This window comes from Ursus arctos, unplaced genomic scaffold (assembly GCF_023065955.2).
Source record: "Ursus arctos isolate Adak ecotype North America unplaced genomic scaffold, UrsArc2.0 scaffold_6, whole genome shotgun sequence".
Classification (NCBI taxonomy): Eukaryota; Metazoa; Chordata; class Mammalia; order Carnivora; family Ursidae; genus Ursus; species Ursus arctos.
Window position 1 is genome coordinate 81,604,573 of NW_026623078.1, and position 23,987 is coordinate 81,628,559.

Consider the following 23,987-nt stretch of genomic DNA (forward strand, 5'->3'; position numbering starts at 1 on the left):
GCCTGTGCCTGGTCCCCCTGACCACAGGCAGACGTGCCCACAGCTTTGCCTTGTCTCTGTCCCAGCTCAAGCCCATGGTGTATTTTCACTTTTGCTTCCTCTGTCCTTTATTCAACTCATATGTATTTATTTTTTAAGACACAATAGTTAATCAAATGTAGGATAAAGGCAATCCACTCCTGGAAAATGGATGAATATTTTTAAATTTCATGTGCCTTCAATATCATACAACTTTGAGATAAGAGCGCTTCATAGCTCAAGAGTATGTTTAATAATCAAGGGTCATCTTTAATTTTATACTATCAGATCACTGAAAATGACATAGATGTAAAGTATGTTTTAATATGATTGGCCTATCATTGTTTCCTGTCACGCCTGCGTCATAGGTCAAGGGTACCTAGAGGAAGAAGCAGAGTAGTGCCCACACAAGATCGTTCTGGTGCCCTTCTAAGGCAGAGTTGGAGGGAAATATGTAAGACATTTCTCCCCGCTATCATTTGTTGAGTTATTTTATGGTGCATACTATCCTCCAATACCACTTGTTCCTTTGATACTCACTTCACAGCAATCCAGTAAGGCAAAGAAAAAATCATGTTCTCTTTTATAAAGGAGGTGTCCTTAAGGCCGAACTCTGCTGTGAGCTGCTCTGCTTGATACAGTGATTAGTGTCCCTGGATCCAGGAAGCACTTAGATGAGGCATGGGTCATTCTATAGACGTTTTAGCGGGGGATTTCAGCCCTGTCCCTCTCTAAGGAACTGTGGGCTGTAGATCCCAGCAGCCAAATGTAATTCCACTGTCTAAGGACTCCAAACATGTCTTAATAACAGGGGAGACTGTGAGGGTTGGAGTGTGTGGACAAGCGTATAAGAGAGCTCTCTCTATTTTCTGCTCAGTTTTTCTATAAACCTCAGACCACTCTAAAAGAAATACTATTTCTTTTAAAAGGCTAAAATTAGAGATGGCATGGTTTAGAGAACACAAAGCAACAATGCACGATTAGAACGTGTAATGTCGACGGAGGATGGAGTAAGAGCGCCCGTGGAGGTGAGCAGGAGAGGGATCATGGAAGCCTTCAAGGACAATCAGATGACTTAGGCCTTCATCCCTGAAACATTAAATTATGTCAGCAGTGAAGTAATACCATCAAATATCCCTCTGTGTGTGTGTATGTGTATGTGTGTGTTGTGTTGTAAGATCTTTCAAGAAACTCTTAGGAGAATAGATTGAAGGGACTCAAAGCTCAATGATGAGGCACCACTTAGAAGGATTTGGATGTCCTTTGGTGGACAAAAGCAAGATTGATATTGGGCCTTGAGAACTTGGGCCAGTTGGAATGTAAAGAGGGGAAGAGGACATTTTACTATCTAAGGCCTATGCAGACGTCATGGGCAAACAGAGTTCCTCCCTGGTTTTGGAAGAAGGAGATCCATATTTGCTATGGGTAGTTGCAAACCACAAGCTCATGGTCTGAGTAATAACTTCCTCATGCTATCTATAGTCGGGAAGAACTGGCCTCTTCCTTACTTTGTTTCTGGGGAGTGAGGGCATTGGGGAGATCAACTGCATGCAGTTTGGTGTCAGACCTTTTCAGTTTTATTCATATATTCAACAGAAATAGTCCCCATTGCCCTATGCTGAGGATGCCAAGATAAATATGGTGAACGCTTCAGTTTAGAAATTCACCATATGGTAAAATCAGCACATGAAAACAAGTGACTATACTCCATTAGTGGAGAAATGGACCAAGCACAAACCTGGGAGGTTTTGCCTTTTTTCGCTGACAAAAGGAAGAAGTCACAGAGGTGTCAACTGAACCCAATATTGAGGGATCAGCTGAGATGTTCCTGAGGTAACAGCAGGGCAGGCAAGCTGGACAAAGGGAAGGGAAAAGGAACAGGGACACACTCATAAAGCAGCACTGTTGGACTCATTCTGGAGTTAATGTGTGAAGATCAGGAAAGATCTGGATCACTGCGGACCCTGAATGAGGAAAGTCATGCTCCCATTTCAGGATCATTGGGACCACAGCTGGAATAAAGATACTGGGTAGACCAGAAGGACACCGGGGGAAGTGGCAACAAGAATATAAAAGGTAACAGTTGCCTTGTGGCACACAGACGCAGGGGCCACTGAGAGGAAGAGCATCACGTGGTGCCTCGAGTAAAAGTAAAAGCAGCTGTCTGGGGGTGTCAGCCTGACGATTAGGGTGTGTAATCAAGGCCGAGAGGGGATTTCCTAGAGGACAACCTCTGAAGCTTGACAGAAGAAGTAAGAGTCCAATCTCCGCCAACAAGTCTGCTTACGGAGCTGGTCTAGACATATATAAATAATGCATATATGACATATAAATATTATATATATGTATATATATAATAAGTATTTTGTAATAACTGTGGTCTAGAGAATCAGATGCTTTATTAAGTCCTCTTGTCTACATACTCACTAAATATGAAAGGGAGCAAATTACTGAACCTCAAAATACTTTTATCTATAAAATGTGATTAGTAACACCAGACTCTCAAGGTTCTGTATACATTTTGGTTTTTTTTAAACACATTGAATGAGATACTTATGAAAGTATCTGACCCAAAATTGTCCCTCAGTCTCTCTTGTTACACATCTTCTCATCAAGGCCTCATTTTCAAGAACACGCTGGCAGCATACAGAGCGGGTGTGTTTTTCCTCCGGCTTTATTGAGATATAATTGCCACGTCCCACTGTGTAAGTTTAAGGTGCACGGAGTGGTGATGTGATGCACACAGGGCTTGTAAACGGCTTCCCAGAGCGGGTGGTAGGCGTCGGTTTGTTGAATAAATGAAGGGGCGAATCTAAGAGGAATCTTGCATAGATTGACTTTTGCATGAGAAGGCCTTGGTTTTCCCCAGTTCGAACGTCCTTCTCATGACATTCCAGCGGAGTCTTTTAATTCCTCAGATGTTCACTCACTTCACACTCTCACTTCATTAGCACCATATCTGTTTGTGAGGAAATCTGGCAAAGTTGATTCCTCTAGGCAACTAGTTTGTACTCTTTGTCCTTTGATTGCAATTAATGAGATTAATTGTTTATCTACTTCCCCATTATGCTTTGATGAGGCCTAGTGAGTACATTTTCCAGGAATATAAGTATTTAGTATTAGTGTGTTGTCTTACTGGGAGAGCACTGTTATGATACTGCTTCATTAATGCCTGTACATGTGGTTCAATTAAGATTTACAAATTAGGTTTAATTAAGGTTTATAAGTAGTGAGGTGAACTCCTGGCTGCGTTCACACTGCTGATTCCTCTTCTTATTCTGCTTTCTTGCTTTCTTTTTCTTTTCTCCTTACACAGTCTTAATTGTTCTTAGAAAAGTCAAGTGGGTACTGGAGCTAGACAAGGAAGTCTCTCCCCCGGGCACCTGATTCCACCTACTGTCCCTATTTCTTCCTATAAGCTAGATCCAGAACATAGGTGCCTATAACTCCTTACATCTGGAGTACAACCCACTCACATTATCAAGGAAAGTGCAAGGGCATTGGAGTCAGACTACTCACACCTGCTGTGTGACTTTGGGCCAGTGACTGAGGCACTGTGGTCCTCACTCTTCTCCTCTGAAAACACAGGGATGATAACACCTTCCTTGATAAAACAGACATTAGGTGAACTCATCTTGGTAAAGTATCTGAAACTTGTACCTAGTTCTATCAAGGATCACACTCACTTTTTTTCCCATACCTGCCCTAATCCTCCTTCTGGATGGGGAGTTGTGATTTTTGTCCTGTTTACTTTTATTTCCTCTCTGCTCAGTGTCTGACACCTCATTATGTACTTGTACTTGTTGGGTTTGGATAGAACTGAGAACCAGAATGGTAGGGAAAGTGAGAAAGATATATTAAGAAAAAGAGAGGCTTGGGTGACACCCTAAAGCATTACAATCACACCATGTAAGTGGTAAATATTGGCCAAAGTTCCATTTGCCTTCTTCCTTTATTGATATATTAATCATATATGGTTTATTATTGATAACTGTGATAGTCTCTTTTGTAAGAAATATATATTTGGTTTTCGCCCCTTTCCTGGCATAGAGCTCCTAAAATCCCTTGGAATTTCTTGTGATGAGAGCAGACAGGTGTCTTTTGCTATGTTAATGAGGTGGCTTTTGGAAAATACCTAAGGATGGGGTCTGGTGGTCAAGGGAAACAGCGCTGTGATTAGAAGGTTGGAACTTTCAATCCTACCCCCTGATTTCGGGGGAAAGGAGAGAGACTGGAGGTTGATTCAGTCACCAATGGCCAATCAGTTAATTAATCATGCCTATATAATGAAGCCTCCAAAAAACCCAAAAGAACATATATATTAACCCGAGGGCACCTCTCTCATGTGAGGTACCTGCTGTATTCTGTCCTAAGATGTAAACACACAGCATAGAAACAAAGTGATCATGAAAGTTGACCTAAGAGAGAAATCCAGACAGTGATGGCTGTCTAACATGGGTGACAGTGCTCTCAAAATGGCAAAACAGCTTCAAACATTTTCAAGACAATACAGAGACAGAATCAGAGGATGAGGAAAGCTACAGAATAGACTAGACCAATGTCCATTTGTCTTGGCACACTTGACCACACAACATCGTTTGAGATAATTGGATTGTTATTTAAGGGACAACAATATAATAACAATAATCCTATAATAGGCATATTTAATTAAACTTTACTCTGCCTTGCATAGCATAACTGACTTACCGAATTTAACTCTTCACAGCCAGATATTAAAGTGGTCCCACTAACTCCTGTTTATCAGTACTACTCAAGGGAATCATATACATTCCATTTGCTGGGTACAGGTAAACCTAGGATTCTAATCACGCCTGTCTGATTCCTTGCTCTTCCTAATAATTTCTGCTTACAACACAGTCTACACAATATAAGATAATGACTCCAAGGACCTGGCAGGGATCTCAAATTTCCAATTATTTAAATGACACTGTAAGATTTACTAAGCGTGTCCCGAGAAACTCTCCCTTAGTGTGCAGATAGTTTTCATAGGAGGGAGTCACACAAAGGAATTTCACACATTTTGGTTTAAGTAAATGAAGACCACGTTTGGCTGACATCTGGGCTGTCTTTCAAGTCACGGAATAGTCTTACCTTATCATGAAATAGTAGGAAAGGATAGCAGTGTCGATGTGAAATTGCACAAAACAAAACCTAGAACAGCATCAAGAATGAAAGTTTTTGAGGGAAATGACCTTGACATGGCTTCGTCTAACTCAAAATTTAGTAGACTAGGGGTCTAGGGACCTAATCCAAGACTAGCTGTGCCTCTCTTTGAACCTTTGTTTCCCTCTTTTAAAAAAAAATGTGGAGGCATCCCTCCCTGTCCTGCCTTCCCCTAAGAATCATTAATAAAATCCAGCGAGAAGGTGGATATAACATGATAAAGGCTGGGGAAATGCTTGGTAAATTGTATATGGCTATACAAACATAAGGGGCTATTATGATGTTGATTATCATTGATGACAGCACCGACAAATGTGCTAATTATACTCATAAAATGAAGATGCAAATGCTTTACTCTGGACTTTCAAGAGAGGCTTATTCTTCTCCTAGAAAGAGAGATTATAAGCACGAAATATTCTTTTTTATTAGTACTGCAATAACTGTTCTATGTAATATTAATAACAATAATAAAATGTAAGCCACTTCTGCAGTATTTTCAGGGAGAAAAGAACACAAGAACTAAAAAGTGGAGCGCGCGGGAATGCGTCCCTTTTAATGGCATCTGTGAAAGAGCGACGTTCGCTTCCACAGACCTGTGTCTCACTCCATCCCCCTCTGTGCTGCATTTACCCTGATTCATATTCGCATCCCTTCCTTGTTTGGCATCATTTGTGCCCTCGGTGGATGTATTAATAAAAATGACCATGATGAGCCCTAGAGCTGATTTTCTCTATTCTCAACACACATGTCTCTCCTAAATTGTCCCAGACCTGTCCACTGGTGTTTATCAGTACATTGGGCCAGAATCCTTGGATAGATGTTGATTGCTTATGACAAGGTTCACTTCAGGGGCTCCTGTTGAATTTGGGTTGCACACGCATGCGTGCTCCCCGGAGAAGATGTGACAACTCCGAGTTTCTACATCATTGTGGCACCAGCTGTCCTTTTGTAGTTGGTTCAAGTTTGCTGAAGAAAACACACCTTGATTTTCTAAGACTGCTTCTGAAGGCTGGGCATTACACCTTTCCATCGACTTTAGAGCGAAGGGTAAATGTGGGCCATGTAATATTCTAGGTGCTGTCAAAGACAGAAGGGGGTATCTTGGATACGGACCGAGTAACTTCTAATTCAGCTGCAGCATGTATAGTTTCTTATTGATGTAACAGATGATTACAAAATCAGGGCCTTCAAGCAACACAAATGTATTATCTTACAGTTCTGCTGATCAGAATCTGAGAGGGATCTCGCTGGGCTAACATCAAGATGTCCACACAGTTATGTTCCTACTGAAGCCTGTAGGAAAGAATTCTTTTCTCTGTATCTTTCCCGGTTTCTGGAAGCTTCCTTTATTCCCTGGCACGTGGCCCTTCTCTCCATCTTCAAAGCTGGAAGTGTAGCTTCTTCAAATCTCTCTGTGACCCTGACTCTGGCTGTCCTGACTTCTCTCCTTCATAAGGACGGTGGGGATTACATTGGACCCACACAGGTAACCCAGGATAACCCCCTTCCCCCCACTCAAGGTCAGCTGATTAACAATTAACTCCATCTGTAACCTTAATTTTCCCCTCTCATGCAACATGACGTATAAATCCCTGGGATTAGGACGTGGATATCTTTGAGGCCCAGCATTCCCCTAATAACAGTGATATCACTTAAATTAGGAACCAGTGCATATCACTTGAAATTACAGAATGCTATTCAATATCATGTGATGCACAGCATTTACATAAATGGAAAATCATGGACGAAGTCCAGCCCAGAAAGTAAAAAGAAGGGTCACAATGGTCCCCAAAGGATCAGAACACAGAAGAAGAAAAAGAAAGAAGAAAACAGGCAGCCCAGTTAACTTTACCCTCTGTCATATAGCCTAGATCGGGTACGTTAGCAAGAGCCTTTCAGGAATTTAATTTGCATCCATCGCATGTCGCTAACCTCCCCTCGAACCTTGCTCGTTGCGTCCAGCCAGTGGAAGGAGACGCTGGAGGATACGCACCGTCACACTTAAAAGCCTCAGTCCCAAACCAGCACATGGAATTCCTGCTCATACTCCAGCGAAGATGATAGGAACCTGGCCACCCAAGACTGCAAGGCAGGGCATGGATGACGTTTCGCTAGGACTTGCCATGATGCTACAATGAAGAGAGGAAGGATGGATTTTGGTAGAGGGCTAGCAGGCTGTACCACAGATTGAAGAACTTGAACACCGTGGTTCCATTTTTAGCATTCTGACCCTCTTTCTGACTTTTCAGCTGATTTCCCCTATGACTTATGTGTTATTATGTGAACAGCTTAAAAAATGTGTGTTATTTCTACTTGCTCTTGTATCAAGCCCATTGACATCATATGGGGTCCTGGGACCTTGGCCCACACCAATTTTTTTTTAATAATATTTTTTTATTATATTATGTTAGTCACCATACAGTACATCCCTAGTTTTTAATGTAAAGTTCCATGATTCATTACTTGCATATAACACCCAGTGCACCATGCAATATGTGCCCTCCTTAATACCCATCACTGGCCTACCCCATTCCCCCAACCCCTCCCCTCTGAAGCCCTCAGTTTGTTTCCCAGAGTCCATAGTCTCTCATGGTTCATTCCCCCTTCTGTTTACTCCCCCTTTCTTCTTCCCTTTCTTCCCCTACCGATCTTCCTACTTCTTATGTTCCATAAATGAGTGAAACCATATGATAATTGTCCTTCTCTGCTTGACTTATTTCGCTTAGCATTATCTCCTCCAGTGCCGTCCATGTTGCAGCAAATGTTGAGAAATCGTTCTTTCTGATGACTGAGTAATATTCCATTGTATATATGGACCACAACTTCTTAATCCAGTCATCTGTTGAAGGGCATCTCGGCTCCTTCCACGATTTAGCTATTTTGGCCCACACCAATCTTATCACAACAGACACTTAGCAGAGAAAACAGGGGGAATATTGAGGGAATAATATATGGAAAAGATCATGATTTAAACTCCAAGTAGCAATGGAAAGAGAAAGTACACTGGGGTCTGATCAACCTCTACTTTGTCACTTTCTCCAAAAAAAGATAGAAAACTTAAAAAATTCATTCTCTGTCATTGTCCATCTGTAAAATAGTCATAATCCGGCCAGCCTCGAGGGACACATTGGATGGATGGTGATAGGGTGTATAAAAATGTCTAGTCTATGCTCAACACATAGTAAGTCCTAAATATTGATATAAATCAATTTTTATTTCGCTTTGCTAAAATGGCCCTCCATTCCTTATAGCCTCCATTTTAAATGAACGGAAATTAAATTTGAAAGATTAGCCAGATCCAGCTAAATATATTTTTTCTCAAGTTACTGTAAGTTTTATCCGTGACTTTATTGCTTATATTTCTGAATGGATTTTTTGTTGTTGCTGTTGCTTGGACTATGAGGAAACAAATCAATGCAGCATCAATAATTAAGCAGACAATATTCATTTTGCCACCATCTTCTTGGCAAAGTGAGAGATTGAGAAATAGCTCCTAACACAATCCTTTTAGCAGTGGACATGAAAACATAAATTTCTACATGCAAAGGCCATGGTTTATAAATAAAGCTCTTGCTAATGTGATCCTCAAGTGTAAATTACATCAATATTATACTGTTTCATTATTTCAGAGACAAATGGAAACACATCTCTAAAAGAATCTTAGATGATACTGAATTTAATTTGCAGCTCAGACTCACAGACATGAAGGCTTGGGCAGGATTGAATCTATACTTTCATAAGCTATCATCTTGTTACACACTCACCAGGTGTGCATCTCATGTCTTCCTTAATAATGATAGGAAGTTTACTATTTCACAGGAAGTGGTTTTATTTATGGACAGCTCTGGATATTTCCAACCTGTTATCAATTCATCAATTAATTCAAAATTGATGGTTTCCTATTTCAGGCTAGTTGTTGGTTGGTGACTATAACAGACTCCATATTTTGAGTTCCTTCCACAAGCCGTGTACTATATGCCGTCTCATTTAATCATCCCAAGAAAACTATAATTTCACATTATTATTAGCCCCATTTTAATATGAGGAAAATTATGTTTTAAAAGATAATTTGCCTATAATCACACCACTACCTTGTTTTGGGGGTGGAGACAGAGTCTTAATCCCTATGATATGCTCACTCCTAAAATGAGCGGTGTTCACGGTTTCTGAGAATTGCTGAGTCAAGAGGAAAATGAAAACAAATGAAGTGACATATAAGTTAGCAAGAGTCATAACTGGCGTATGTACACAGTATTATGAGAGCACAGGAGCACAGACCATGAAGTTTTATTTGTTGGTTTTTCAAATTCAATTTCTTCAAAAAATAAGGATTAAAATTTACTACTTAGGATCAGATAAAATGCCATACATCTTAAAAGCAAACTGCATCTCCCCGAACTTTGGGTACTGACATAGAGATGATAGCAAAATTGGCATTCACTCAGTTGGAGGCCATACAAATATAGTCTTCTCACCAAGTCCCATTCACGTGTCAGGCCAGCTCAAGTACCTTCTCCTAGGATTCCTTCTCCAACCTCAGTCTCTTCACGGGTTCCTCCCTCACATGCTGACCTAAATAAAATAAATTACAGAAAACCAACTGGTCCACCAGAGGCTTGATGATGTAGACTGATCCGGGGGAGCTGCCTAGATATTCTCTTAGACAGACTAGCCTGTATTTAAGGATGTGGGCTCTGTGATAAACGAGGTCTGGTGCCATCACTCGTCACCTCTGTGACCTTGAGCAAGGAACTTGGCCTCATGAATCTTCTTTGTTTTGTTTTTGGTGAGATGAGCATTAAAATATCTTCCTCAAATGTTTGTTATGAAGATTACATGAAATAATCCACCTGAAGGCTTTGACAACGTGGCAGGCACACAGGATTACTTAATAACTTGACTATTTGTGATCTTTGGTGAAACTATGGTTACTATTTTGGAAATGCACAGTGAAGGGTGTACCTTCCTCCAGCCAAGCCCATCTTGCCTTTTGGAGTAAGAAGTGATCCCTCACAGGTATAAGGCGTTTGATTATTTAAAAATGCTTTCCCATTAATGATCTCACTGAATCCACACACTAACGTAGGAGATAGGCCATATTCTCAGTATGATGATGAAAACCGAGATTGAGAAAAATTAACAGACATTCCTGGAATTTTCTGGTGATTTTCCAAGGCATAATGTGATGTAAAATGGAAGCACTAAATTATACTAATGGTGTCTTCTTAAACTACAAAACTTTCTTTACTTTGTGTGCTTAAACGTTTTTAAACAATAAATTTTGCTATCACCAATTTATTGAGATTGATTTTACTAATTAATATTTCAAAGCATTTGCTTCATTTAATAAGACAAAGTCAGCCCCACTGCATTTCAATGTTAGCTATAATTAATGATGATATTATGAAAATTAATGGTTTTCCATTACCCATTATGACATCATCAGTGCTAATGATCTGTTTATTGCCTCTTTGCTGATGGCAGTTAAAAGAAGCCACGTTTTAAAGAGGAGAGAAAAAGCTTAAATCATGTTCAAACCAGTAAAATACTTTACACTTAGAGAAGATTTTATTCTGAAATCACCCAGCAAACAGGGTAAAAGAGATAACCAATATTCCAAAAGCACAAGGCATTTTCTGGCTGCTGGTCTGAAATAATTGATTGATACAATGAAGCAACATTGTCTAAGTATAATCTTCCCTAACCATTCTTCCAGTGAGACGTCATTTCTAACATCTACAAGACTCTTCTGCAGAACTTGAAGAGGGAAAATGGGAAAAGAAAAAAGTTACTAGGGATGATTGGGTTTGTATATACCCATTAAACCCACACACACAAAGTAAATAAAATGAACACCCTTATTGAATACACTTGAAACGAGAACTCCAGATGTCAGTTTCACAGCATCAAAGGTGGAGCCGGAACCTCTTAAATGTAAACATTGCTGCCATGTTAATAATTCATGCATTGCCAGAAACAACTATCCTGAGGAGTGTGGGTAGGAATATTGCCCAATTTCACCTGTGGCTTAGATAAAAGAATTGGGAGGTTTTTATTTATAGCAACATTGATTCAAAAGATTTTATGTTAATAATTGATGGATTAGACGATGATGAATTTGCAAACAAAGCAGATGGAATCAGAAGGTTAGAGCTGGAGCTCATCTCGTAAACCCTCTTTCTCAGCAGAGAGAAAACTGGCAACATGAATATTTCAGGGGCACGTTGAGTAAGTCGAGCATCAGGACTAACACTTTGACGTCCTGACTCCTCGGATCAGCCCCCATTTCCCATCACCTCTCACAGGCACAAAGGTGAGCGTTCGTTGAGAGTTCAAGAAAAGAAAAAGAGTGGGTAAGACAAAGGCTTTGTCTTCTTTGCAAAAGTAAACAAATAAGAATGGTATTAGTTTTTTCTACAGGAAGATTATGACCTTTGTATCTTCCACTTTATGGTTTCTAGGGTTGATTTGTTTCATCTTGTTGACCTGTTGTGTGTCCCCTCCCAACTCACTGCTTTTAGTGAGTTGCCCTCAAAGGTGAAATGTCAACCCAATGTGGCCTCTCAGAGAAAGGATATCAGCTCTTCAATCACAGATATTGATTTGCTGGGCTCTCATGTTACAGCGTGCAAACACACTATCAAATCTCTTTGTGAAAAGCATAAACTGTTAAAACATCTAAGCCTTCAGTCTCACTGTAAATAATGCCCATGAGAGCCCTTTGTTTAACCTGGGGTATATTTTACTGACCATTAGTACAATAATCTAGAATGTCCATTATCTCAAATTGTTAATGACAGAATTTTCAGTTTCCTAAAGGACCTCATGCATAACAAATATAATAGGACTAAATAAAGACATCGAGCTAAGACATTCCGCTAACTAAGCTGAATATGACCCAGGGGTCTGAGCCTTGGATTGGATTTAAAGTGACACAGTTCCAATTAACCAGTGAATCATGGAGCAAAATTTTCGAGTGGAAATGTTTACAATAGTTCTCTGCTCTACCCAGATACCCAGGGCATTCTATGCTCTGTAGGGGCAGAATTTTGTCTCGCTCGTCATTACTAAGTGTCAGACGTGTAGTAAACTGCTCATAAATACTTGCTGAATAAATCAGAAACTTACACAGACTGAAAATCCCTATGAGGGCCACTCACCCAAGACCTACTAAAAGAGGGTGTCTTTAGGAATAGCATTCATTTTTATTAGTTCCAAAGATAATATGATACTCAACCAGTGCTAAAAATCATGATTTTAGAGATATGCCATCCTGAACAGACCAGCTTTTTTTTTTTTTTCCTCCTGATTTCAGAAGCCAGATGGCATACGACTTGGGTCTTGAGCATGAGGATTCCAGGGGAAAGGACAAAGGAGATGGTTGGGCAGCTTTTCTCCCTTTCCACAGTCCCTTTATTTGGTAAATAATACCAAGAAATGCTGGACGCCTGAGTGGCTCAGTTGGTTAAGCATCTGCCTTGGGCTCAGGGCTCAGGTCATGATCCCCGGGTCCTGGGATCGAGTTCCGTGTCAGGCTCCTTGCTCAGTGGGGAGCCTGCTTCTCCCTCTCCCCCTCTCTCCACTTGTTCTCTCTTTATCTCTCTCAGATAAATAAATAAAATCTTTTTAAAAATAATACAGAGAAACTTTAACCAGATGCCCTACTTATTTAAATCAACATGGAATCTACCCATCTGCTAAGGCCGCCAGTCCCAAGCCATAATTAACCACAACAAAAATTCCATGCAATGACTATCTAGGATTTTATAATCTGCCATCATTTTCATGAGATTTGTTTTAAATTTTCACCCTAACAGTAATCCTAGAGGTAGGTATTGTTATTATCCTAACTGTGAGGGAAAATAATCTCGTCTTACTGAATTATTCAGAGCTATTTGGTAACAAGTGACATAATTCCAACTCAAATTCATGAACGCAAAGACAGTAATTCATTGGCCTCAACGCTCCATGCCTTGGGTAGAGGGGGTAGAGAGATAATGTGTCTCCTGGTTCCAGAACGAAGGAGCATTTTCTCAGCTTCCTCCTCTAGCTCCACGTCCTCCCGTCTCCCTCTGCCTGTCCTGGGTCAGTGGACAGGAGTGAGATGGGGTTTTCTCAATGACAGACTCTCCAGAATCCAATATAGTGAGAGTATAATAGAGTAGCTCTCCAGTGGACAAAAGCAAACCACACAGATTATTGCAGGGACAAATATAAGAAATATTCATTAGGTTAAAAAGCTTAGGTCCTTAGGGTCTTCTGGGGTTCTTTGGAGCCAGAGGCGTCCTGAAATTGTAGATCACCCACATAGGCTTTGAGACATGCTTCAGATGTTTTTGTTTCGTTTGTTTGTGTTCTGGAAGTCTCACAACCACCCTCAAAATTGAAAGTATTGTAGAATAGATCTATGGCCTGTGGTGACAATATCTACAGAGAACCTTGCTTCATGGTGTTCTGGGAAAAAAACTTCCAACTTGGCCATACTTTTCTGTATGGCTGTGAATATAATTATGCTTCTGAATACCCTGGTAGTACTGTCATGTAGGGGACCATCGGTGGAGACTTCCATACAAAATTGAGACGTTTTCTTTGTAGAAAATCTTAATCAACACTTTCACGGCGTCCAAAGACGTGACACTGTGATTGCAAAAAGCTCTAGCGATCCAAATCACATATTTATAAGAAACTTTGGTTTAGGGGCACCTGGGTGGCTCAGTTGGTTGGGTGTCTGCCTTGGGGTTAGGTCATGATCAAAGGGTTCTAGGATCGAGCTCCGTATCGGGCTCTCTACTCAGTGGAGAGCCTGCTTCCCCTCCCTCTCCTTCTGTCTAGCACTCTGCCTGCTTGTGCTCTCTCTCTCTCAAATAAATAAATACAATCTTAAAAAAAAATACTTGGTTTAGAAGGTGACAAAATCCTCACCAGCAGTCGGTCAGATTTCTTTACAAGCCATGATTATGTGCCAACGAGTCATGTTTGGTTAGAAGGTGACGATCTCTAAGGTTCTACAGATTCTAAGTATTATGGAACTATTCCATATGGACTAATGAGAGGCTCTGTCTCCTTAAGGTTTGGCTTCTGAGCAACTTTGGTTTCCACGTGACAGACCTAATAGCCACCGATTTTGTGATATCTATTTGTTTGACCTGACACTGTCTCCTATTCCTATGAATTTATCAGTGCCACCAAAATCACGCACTTACCAATAAATTATTCACTATTCAAAACAAAGCTTCTATCCATCTGACGCTGAACACTGCCAGATCGCCACACGGAACATTTAACTACCCTACTGCTGTCAACCATACTAATTCACTTTACCCTAGAAAATAAGACCCCAGACAAAACTTGACTTGTGAACACTTCCCGGGGCCCCAAACGGACATTTTTCCTCAAATGGTGCAGGGAGACAAGTGTTAGAGGTCGCTGTGATTCAGGTGGGGGAGTGAGAGCTGGGGTGAGGTGTGGTTGGAATCGGTAGGGGGCAGGATCAAGCAGGGGATGAGTGAGGACAGTAGGAGGAGCTTGAAGTCACACAGGGCACGGAGAGACAGAAAATGGTGGAGGCAAAGGGGTACAGCAGAACAAGAAGGCCAAGCCCCACATGCTGATGGAGGTGAAGAAGTAGCCAGCGCATCTGTACCTGGAAGAGGATGGTGTCAGGCAGAGGGACTAGAATGTGAAAATCCTGCTCTCTAGGAAGCTTTAAGGAAAGTAACGCAAAACGAACCCAGGAGCCTGGGGCAATGGGAGATGAAGAAGCCACCGAGAACTTGAGACAAGGGGCATAATGTGAGGTCGCGAAGGTCATTTGGGGCGTGGTGACATTGCCACGGGTGTGAACCTTTGCCTCACGGCAAAGTTACCTGATCTGATTGATGCTTTAAAAACATCCCTCTGGTTGTGCTTTAATTTCTCCCTGGATCCACGAAAAAGGTTGCAATGATTTTTTTTTTTTTTTTATAATCTCAGATACTTCCCGTCTCCTAAATGGCTAAGTCTGACTTTTCACTGAAGCCTCATCCATCGCTAATTTTGTTACATGGTGATTACATGGGCTGTGTGAGGAAAATGAACCAGAGCGTTCCTGTCACGTAATTCTATTTTAAAAGCCAAGTACTAGCAGCTACTTTTATTAGCATTAACAATTAGCAGATCTCTTAACTTTGGCTGTGATAAAGAAATCCCTTGTAAGGATTTTGTAGTTTTGCGTATCTGTCATAGATACATGAATAATAGAATTCACGCCGAGGGGAGTCAGTGCAGGCGTCCTTCATGAAAAAATACACAGGAGAGGAGAGGGAAGTAATTCGGCAGAGAATCATGAAGACACCACCCGTGATCCTTAGATCCTTTATATTCCCAATCATTTTTTTGATTGATTGAAAATACATTCCTGAGAGCAGAAGTCACGTCTGATGCCTGGAGTCACACAATTTTAAAGTTGAAAGATCCTAGAAATTACCTCAGCAGCCAGAAATTCAGATGCTTCAGGGGTAGGCAGATGAAATAAGTGAGTAATGATGCATCACAAGCGAGGTGACAGTCGGGAAAACACAAACCAGGTCAAAGGAAAGCAGCCGCTCACAGCCAGGATCCAATGCTCCAGGAAGGAAGGCTCCATGCTGCCAGGTCCTCCGACCTGTCAGGATACCCTTGATTACAAATAACTTTTTTTAAAATTTTATTTATTTATTTGACAGAGAGAGAGCACAAGCAGGGGGAACAGCAGACAAAGGGAGAGGGAGAAGCAGACTCCCCACTGAGCAGGGAGCCCGACGTGGGACTCGATCCCAGGACCCTGAGATCATGACCTGAGCCGAAGGCAGACGCTTCTCCACCTGAGCCACCCAGGTGCCCCTATTACAAATAACTTTTATAACTATTTATAAATACCTTACTTTAACAATAGTTCATATTTGAATGCCAACACACACACACACACACAGTGACAGGACTAGATAAAACGCAGACATATTCAAGAGGATTTGGGGTCCTGGACTACCAGTTTGCACCTGATTTAGTCCAGTTGAGACAACTGAGTCCTAGAGAAAGGACGTCACTGACATATCCAATAGCATCCCAGCAAGTCAGGGACGAAACGAATCACAATTTCGTGGGGCTATATTCTGTACTAGAGAAATCATCTCAGGATCACTGTTGGGTGTGAAAGAAATTTTGATGAATCACTCTAGCTTAGCTTTTTATTTTTCCCAAATTTGATGTTTGAGTCCTCGAGAATGGAAGTGACTTTCCCAAGGATGCATAAGACAGTGTGCCGCAGAGGCAAGTCTAGAAGGTGGTCTGGTATTCTACTTCGTAACTGCATGCGTTTGCAAGAAAATGACACCTGGTTATCAACTGTCAAGACCTGGGAATGTGCTTTGTGTTCCTTTCACATTGCAGTTCAGGCCCTGAGGCCAGGAGCCATGTGGCACGTCTGCATGCAGGTGACGGTCTGACCAGGGGACCTGTGCATCCGCAGAGGAAGCCTGGAGATGCTTGGGCTTTCTTGCTCCTAGAGAGTCAGTGACTTCATATCAGCAGAGAACAGCTTACTATCCCGAGCCCTTACATGGCCAGTCTGTAGTGCCTTGTACCCTCCCTCAAGATCATTTTTAAAGCCCAGTGCCAGACAACCCCATGCTGCAGCAAACCCCTCTCATCCTTGAAGTTAACTATCCTAGGACATGTTCATGGACAGGTGAAAATGAAAACATAATTCGAGTTTAAAATGCATCAAAGGAAGATACAGGAGATAAGGGTAGATGTTTTTTTCTTCAAGGCTAATTGTGAAAAGTGTTCACCGTCAAGCTAGCAAGTGGGCAGCGAATGTCCCATGAGCCATAGAATGGGATGGCCAGGTGGCCAGTAAACGGGTGCATCAAGGAGACACATATGTGGTGAAACAGAAGAGGATCGGGCTGGGGACAAGACTGTTACTAGGTGATAACTGCAGAATGACAGAGATGACCAGAATTAGGGAACAGGAAGGTCGGGGTTGTTTGCACCTCTGGTTGCTCTGGAATCCCTTTCCAACACGGCCCTTCTGCATGCAGCACTTCTCCGGAACCCCTTGGGTCACAAGTTGGCTCTGATTTCCTCTGTACATGTGTGTGACCTGCACTTAACCTGCACTTGCTCCAATCCTGTCTTGTAATGTGTCCCTTGTTTTTTCTTGATGGATGCATGTCCCTGGGGCCAACAATGTGGCTTTCTCTAGGAGGCAGCCCAGGAAGCCAGGGCAGCCTTCTGAAAAGGCTGCTGATTCAATCTGACATCAAGTTACTGCTGGAGAACAGAGACTATATCTCAAACTTGCTTGAGTAAGTTAGGTGTCCACCTCTCTAAATCAGGGTGATGTAACACCAGGAGACCGTGATTTGCTTTGGAGACATTCCCACGCTGGGTAAATCAACTTGGCAAATTTAATTTGTTTTAGAGCAAGACAACTTGCAGTCTTAACAAAGAGAGCCTTGGGTCCACAGCCCTCTATCAGAGGTCCCTCTGTCTCCATCCTTCATCCCTTTTAACAACGATCCCCTTTTCACTCGGCATACTCCTATCACTGTGCTTGACAGAGTGGAAAAGACATGATCTTTAGAGACGTACAGACCTGGAATGGATTTTCAGCTCAACCACCAACTCCGTGGCCTTGGGCAATAGTTTCAACCTTTATAAAATGGAGAGAAAACAGCAGATGCAGTGCACGCTTTTTTTGTGAATTAAGTGAGCTTTGCAAGGTGTCTAGCTCCCTGCAGTTGTTTAATTGAATTAAATATCATGTTTCATCATAATTTCCTGTTTCCCACTCTTTCTCTCATCTACCCTTTTCTGCCTTTATCTCCATTCTCTCTGCATCTGCATTTGGCTTCTATTCTGTCTCTTCCTGGCGACCTGACCTCTCCCAGACCATGTCCTCGTGTTTCCTGTCCTTTTTCTCGTGCTAAAGCTCTTTATGTTTGGTGAGCCCTGCTGTCTCCCAGTCCTCTTTCCCAGCGCAGCTCTCCTGTTCTCCTTACATCTTGCTAACTGTTCTGCTGTGTGCCTCCCCTTTCGCTCACTGTCCTTTCTCTGTCCATTTCTTGTCAGTTTCCCTCCCTCACAGCTAGTCTCTGTGTCTCTTCCCGTGGATGTCCTTGCGTCCCTGCGTATCTTTCACACTCTGCATCTTTTCTCCTGCTCATTTGGTTGTTACCCCCGCCCCACCATTTGCCTCTCTTCTTCTGTCCTCCTCCTTTCTCTGCCCTTCAAATGTAGTCCCCTCCCCCTTACCATGTGCTATATACTCAGTCTACACAGTGGCACGGGGTTGTGTTGTTTGGGAATGACACGTGATGATTTCTTTGGTTTGTTTTGACCTTGACTTCCCCTTGGATGATCTACAAGCTGCTGTTCCATTTGCATGAGTCAAGTCTCTGTGGGTTTGATGCCCGTGCTCCAGAGCATTGCTCCTCGGTGCAGTTTCATATTTTACGCATTGTGAATATCATGCCCAGAAGCTCACAATCTTTCACCACTATGTAGCAGGTGACACAAATAGAATTTGTTACAAAAGAAAACAAACCTAAAAACATGTCATTGTTGAATTAATAATAAAAGGTCAAAAATCTTGTGGGAGAAAGATGAAAACTTGTAGGTTGGAAATATAAAACATTATAGCGAACCTTCTAGATGGAGGTCATGTGTTTAATACAATACCAACCCTACTTTCTATATGAAAAGACTGACACTCAGAGAGAAGTGCTTTGTCCAGAACTGCACTCAGTGCTGGCAAGTGCATGAGTTGGGATTCAAATCCAGGTATTCGCACCTCCATTTCTGAGTAGATAGACACCTGTGGCTGGCGGTCACTCACATTGCAACAATCAGAGAGAAACATACAGGAAGATAGATAAATTATTATATGTGCATGTTTACAATTATTGCATATTTGTGTAAACAGACCTACATGAACTACAATCCCATGGGGTTCCTGGGTGGCTCAGTCTGTTAAGCATCTGCCTTAGGCTCAGGTCATGATCCCAGGGTTCTGGGATCAAGCCCCGCATTGGGCTCCCTGCTCAGCAAGGAGCCTGCTTCTCCCTCTCCTGCTCCCCCTGCTTGTGTTCTCTTTCTCTCTTTCTGTCAAATAAATAAATACAATCTTAAAATAAAATAAAATTCCAGAGTAGGAGGAGACCCTCCAAGGTGAGCTAAGACCTCCTGTTCTTTTCTTTCTTAGGGGCACTTGCTGACTCTGACTGCGGGCTTACAGAGGTGGGGACCCTACACGGGAAAGGTCAGCCAGTGGGGTGCCTGAGGGCACATTTGCTGCAGCAAATGGAGCCGAAACACCCCATAAAATTTGCAGCTGCCAGCAAGCTGGGGCTGGGCTGGGAATGCAGAGGGAGATCGCAGATGACCTAGGAGAAGAACGTCCTGCCAGGATGTCCTACAGTAAGCTCATGCAGAGCCTGCACTCGAGAACTTTGTCAGAACTTGAACCTGCATGGGGCAGAGGAATAAGAAGATAAATTCAAAAGCTCTGAACTGCAGTTATCAGGACTTATGACAGAGGCAGACAGAGCTCTCAAACAAAAACTCAGAGTGATGGCACTTAAAGGAGGAACTGGGTTAAAAGAGGAACACACTTGAAGCTACCAAAAACTGAGATTCAATGCTGACCCAGCTCGGTTTCTGACCAGCCCCTAGTCTATCTGGAAAGAGGGCAAATGTGACTGTAGGCAAATAACGTTGACTTCGCCTCATATGTTTCTTGTATATACAAGAAAACTTACATATATATACATATGGAAGCAGAAAAATGTAACTGATAACCAAGGAAAAAAAGAAAAAGACACAAAGGCAGACCCATTTACCGCCCACTTAATGGCACAAAAGGACTTTAAAACAACTATTGGCGTGCCTGGGTGGCTCAGTCAGATAAGCATCTGCCTTTGGCTCAGATCATGATCTCAGGGGTCCCTGGATCGAGCCCTGCATGGGCTCCCTGCTCAGCGGGGAGCCTGCTTCTCCCTCTCCCCCTGCATCTCCTCCTCCCACCCCCTTGCTTGTGTGCTCTCTCTCTCACATAAATAATAAATAAAATCTTTAAAAAATAAATAAATAAAATAACTATTAAAAATGAGACAATAACAGAAAAATAATATTTTAAAAGAAAATTCAAATAGATATTCAGGACCCCAAAACCATAAAACCAAAAATAAAAAACTCATTGGATGAAGAGTCAAAGAAAGATCAATTGAAACTATCCAAACTGAAGCACAGAAAGGAAAAAACAAACAAAAGGAAGAGCATAGCAGAACTTAAGAGAGATGCGGGACTCAGTTCTCATGTTTATGTGGAACATAGGTTAGAAGTAGACTTTGTGGAAATAACGTCCGGGGATGTTCAAAAGTGATGAACAATATCAACGCACAAGTTCAACAGGCTTAGTAAACTCCGTGCCCAGGAACACAAAGAGCCACCTGGGTGGCTCTGCTGGTTGAGCGTCCAACTCTTGGTTTTGGTTCAGGTCATGACCTCAGGGTCATGTCAGGCTCCGTGCTCAGTGGGGAGTCTGCTTCAGATGCTCTCTCTCTCCTCCTCTGTTTCTCCCCCCACTAAAATACATAAATCAATCTTTAAAAAAAAAGAAAGAGAAGAAAGAAAAGAAAAGAAAAGAAAAGAAAAGAAAAGACCAAGAAAAACCCTATCAAGGCACTTTGCAAACTGATTGAATTAAAGATAATGAGAAAAATCATTAAACCAGCTGGAGGAAAAACCACATTATCTTTATTAGAACAGCAGTTATGCCTATGGGTGACCTTTGCAAAAATAAGGAAGATGGAAGCCAGGAAAGAATGGAATGATGTCTTTGAAAGTGAAGAAAGAGTCCAAGATTTCCAAGCATAGACATATATTTATTTGTCTATTTGAGGATTGTGTGCGCTCTATTTCTTTCTTTTGTTGAAAGAGATCCAAAAGGGGCTCAGTCTTGTGTATTCTATAGCATAACCCCTGGGTTTGCGTTCATAGCAGGGAAAGGAGTCAGAGGAGATAAAGACTCCTCTCCGTCTCTTCCTTCAGTATTTCCCACGAGAAACAAATACAAGTGTGGTCTGGCAGATTAAACATACGTTTTTGGCCACGTTTAGAGTAACTGGGGTTTCAGCAATTGAAAAGGTGATGCAAGACATGTGAGTCTTTTACTTCTTTCTCTTCCAAGATTATTTCCTTTCTGTCATCTGAGCTTAAAAATATGCAGTTCCCAAACCTACCTTCTGGACAGCTGAGTACCTGCTGTTTCTCTGCTGCTTCTTTGTCTCGTCCATACTGTCAGAGTAGGCAAAGTTCCCAAAACATTGGTTTGGTTTTCCTGAGTTTAAGATGTGTGTTCCTGAATCTCTTGCAGGGTGTTTTCAAAAATGAGGAAAGTATAAGGAAGGAAAATGAGGGGGAGGCATTGCAATCACGTGTAAATGGACATAGAAGTTTGTTATTATTTTTTTCCATTTGTAAAAAGACTCGTAGCTATTAGGATGAAGCCATCAAGGTCACCTTCAAAGAAATGAACTGAGCAGAGCACAGAGCTGAGAGCAGAAGAGCTCTCATGCAAGAGCTGGTAGATAATCTGTGATCGAAGCTCTGGGGTACACGAGAAAGCACACTGAGTGCACATCTTCCATGCCTGACCGCACATAAGAGGAACATTCCAGGCCAAAGCCAGGGGGACTCACTGCCTCTCTGTGTCTGTGAGTGGGCAAGAGCCATTCAAAAGACTGGAAGCCTTTCTTTATTTTTGGTTTCTAAGGATTTTGTTTGGTTGCTTGCTTGTTCATTTTGGGGAAAGGTACAAGATGGAATTTATCATTTGAGGATTTCTTGTATTTTGTTCTTTAAGCCTCTTCATAGAACTTCGTGTTACAATTTCCTTACAGGGGTGGGCCATGAAGCGTTATTAGTCCAATATGGGGCATATTCTCAAGAAAGCTATGAGGGTCTACGCAAAATGACGTGGCATTGTCATCATATCAATAATGTGGATCTCTGGCAGAGTTTAGTTTTCATGTGTGAAAAATTCTGGATCCAATTTCCAATGTGTGTGTGTGTGTGTGTGTGTGTGTATGTGTGTGTGTGTTGGAGCGGGGTGGGGGGGGTCCCCATACCACCAAGCAATTCTCTGACACTAGCTGGGTGTACTACAATTCAACTCAATTCTGACACTATCTACCTGAAAACTGCATACGATTCCACATGTTCAGGGCTGAGTTCTTTAAGACTGCCCTCCCTTGAGATGCCAATCACAAGGCCAGGTTGCCTCCAGGGCTTTTGAACAACTGGCTACAGTTTGAAGGTTCCCATCACCCCCTCCTTGGGTTGTGTTGATTTGCTAGAGTGACTAACAGAACTCAGGGAACCCATTTAGTCACTAGATTACTGATTTATTATAAAGGATATTAAAAGATATGAATTAATGCCAGATGGAGATACATAGGGTGTTAGCCATTGGTGATTTAAGTCAATCCGCAGCCCCTCTCCTCCCTGGAGGTCAGGGGCTGGGACTGAAAGTTCTCACCCTCTTGTCACAGGACTGACTCCACTGGCAACCAGCCCCCACCCTCAGGGGCTTTCCAAAAGTCACTACATTAACATAACAGAAGACACCTTCACTGCTCTCCACACTTAGGAAATTCCAAGGGTTTGGGGAGCTCTGTGCCAGAAACTGGGACAAAGACCAAATATACATTTCATACTATAAATAACACTATCACAATGTGTTACCCTCCGAATGATAAGTCAGGATGAGAACATGAAAATACCCATGAAGGGGCAGCGGAGGGACATCTGGGTGGCTCACTTGGTTAAGTGTCTGCCTTTGGCTCAGGTCATGATCTCAGGGTCCTGGGATTGAGTCCCAGGTCAGGCTCCCTACTCAGGGGGGAGTCTGCTTCTCTCTCTCTGTCTCCCTCACCCCTCAATCGTTCTCTCTCTCTCTCTCAAATAAATAAAATCTTTAAAAAGGGTGGGGCGGTGGACATCTAGCATCTGGCTGGAGGAGAGGACAGTGATGAGATTAGGGTGTCCAGTGGATGGGAAGGTCAGTGAAGGTCAGGGAGAATCTTGGAAGAAAGGGATTTGTGGGTGGTGACTTGCCACTACCTAGCATGGTCAGAGCCACCAGGCTGGCTTACAGAAATGTGTGCTCAGAGACGGCTAGAGCAGACAAAATCACTTTAAGATAAGTAATTTCCAACTCAGTGCTCAATACGGAGTATGACTCCAGTGGGGTCATCTGAACTATGTATGAGCTCTAGGAATTTATTTGACCTGAGCAAGAAAAGGCCAAACCTTGACTCCCAATTCCTTCTCCCTAAGTCCACCCATTCCTGTTTTGACTTCAAACAGTGAAGAAGCTACATCCCCCAGCAAGAAGGACGCTCCAACCCTATTACCACAACGTCAGCCTTTTGGAAAAGAGGAGGCAATACCATTATTCTACAAAATCTGCCATAAAAATGCAAGCGATTTAAAGATTTGTCTAGCTTTGTCAGAAGCTCCATTGTCCCAGAAGCCTGGCCTTGACCAACATCTGTGTTTCTCTCCCGCACTTGCGGAGGAAATCAGGTGGGAGCTTTGAGAACGTTCAGAGGCCAGCATGTGGTGAAGTGTCCCAACTCCAGGGCCACATCTGTCTCGCGCTCTGCTTTGATTTCAGTTTGGAGCACTTGGACATTTGCATCTGATAGACATCTTCACCCTTGGAATTCCCTGAATTTTCACATCTTCAAAATGAAAGGTTT

The 23,987-nt window shown here is 42.2% G+C and overlaps 1 pseudogene; it reads left to right on the plus strand.

Annotated features, from left to right (window-relative positions):
* Positions 1 to 1,010: 1,010 nt before the first annotated feature.
* Positions 1,011 to 14,411, plus strand: LOC125281074 (mitochondrial inner membrane protease subunit 1-like; annotated as a pseudogene).
* The last annotated feature ends 9,576 nt before the right edge of the window (positions 14,412 to 23,987 follow it).